Source organism: Acyrthosiphon pisum, chromosome A3 (assembly GCF_005508785.2).
Source record: "Acyrthosiphon pisum isolate AL4f chromosome A3, pea_aphid_22Mar2018_4r6ur, whole genome shotgun sequence".
Classification (NCBI taxonomy): Eukaryota; Metazoa; Arthropoda; class Insecta; order Hemiptera; family Aphididae; genus Acyrthosiphon; species Acyrthosiphon pisum.
Window position 1 is genome coordinate 41526719 of NC_042496.1, and position 2035 is coordinate 41528753.

Here is a 2035-nt window from a genome sequence, read left to right on the forward strand (position 1 = left end):
CAAATGTTGACAACATTTATCAATTTAAATTTAAAAGTGATTTTGTATAGTTAAAAATGTATAAAATGTTTAGCTTTTTAGCTAAGGATTGAAAACTTACAACCAGATTCCACGTAAGTGATTATTCTGTAACCAAAAAATCTCAAAAATTTAAATCACCGTTTTTTTTATAGTTATTTTATGAACATGTTTGGAAGAAATTACTTAACCAAGAAAAACGATTTTAGATATTTTGTTGTAATTTTATAATATTAATTCAACTTACCGGGCACCGTATTAAAATAAGTAATAACAATATAAAATATAAATATAATATAAAATATCCACACTGACAAACCGTTTCCACTCAGGATCGTTTTTCGTATACAGTGATATTATATCATTGAATTCAAATTTAATACCATCCATTATACAGTGACCCACTTGAAACCTACTATACAGCAGAGCGACATCCACCCGCCCACCTTTTTTCAAATGTAGTTAAAACTGTTATTCATTTAGTTATTAATTATTATTTATATATTATTTTAACGAGTACTGCAGTGATAATTTGTTGAGTTTTGCTTTAATTCTGCATAAAAAGCTGTATAATATTATTTTTGCTCCTCAAACGGGTAGCCAACGCAATCTAGTGGTGAATCTAAGCATAACTCGAGTATTATTTTCAATTAAGGAGGCTGAAGCGTGATTAATTTTCGGTTGAAAACATAGTCACGACTTTAATCACTACGCTCGGTATAATGTTCTGATATTAATTTTGAAAGCAGATTTGAATTCGTCACTAAATTGTCTATGCTTTGACAATTTTATTTTTCTGATTTTTATTTTCGTTTACTTAGGAATGTACTAACAAAAAGAGTAAAAAATAGATCATATTCATAATTCAAATTTAAATACATATTGATATAGAATATGAAAAATGTACGACAGTCAAAGCATGGTAAATTTAACGGAGAATTCAAATATGCTTTCAAAATTTAAATCGGTACATCTTACTGAGCGTAGTGACTGAAGTTACTGGCAGTATTTTTTGAAAAAAAAAAAAAATGTTTCTAATTTTATAAAGTAATATGTGGTGACATGTGTATGAGCGTAGGTAAAATGACAGACGTACATATCCGGTCACTACGTGATAGATACTACGAATTACACACACTAATGTTCATTTACACAACACATTCACAAGACCCAAATGAACTGAAATATAAAATGCCTAGTTTTTACTCCTTAGAATGGATTACGCTCCAGCCCCCTTAATTATTAAGAAGCTAAGACAGTGTTTACACCTTATCAATCCACCCTGGGTTACATCTACGATTTAGATAATATCTACATCGTGGTTACATCCACAGATATATATTTGTCGTAGGCCGTATTGAAAATTAGTTTTTTTGCAAAAAGACTAGGCTCTTTGCAGTGTGGTAGCCCGTTTGAGAACAACTTATTATGTTTCCAAACAGCCTGCTGATTTTCAGGCTCATTGCTCATTGTTTTTTTTATTCATCGGATTTTAATACGGTTAGGTTAGGTTCAGATTTTGTATTAATTGATTGTATTAATCCGCCGTAGGTGGTTGAATTAATTAAAAACGACAAACTTGGTATAACTTTGATACTTTGTCCTGCTGTTATCTCAGGCTCATTGCATATAGACTAACAGCAGTTAGGCCTTTTAAGAACTACAATCATTTTATGGTGATAATCATTTTAATTATTTTATTTTAAAGGTTATTGATAGCAACACAGTTCCTACATTATTTCTAACACATGTAAACTGAATAATTATTTACCGTAATTTATTATTCATTACTTATTAATTTATTACTTGTACAGTTAACTATTGAATTACTAGTTTTATTACCTATATGATACTAACAAAAAAAAAAAATATGTAAAATATTAAATTTAATTAAATTTAAATATTACAAAAAATATTACATTACAATATTAAATATTATATAAAGTATTTATTTATAAATATTAGTAATAAATTAATAAGTAATAAGTATAAATAATAAATTACCGTATATAATTAT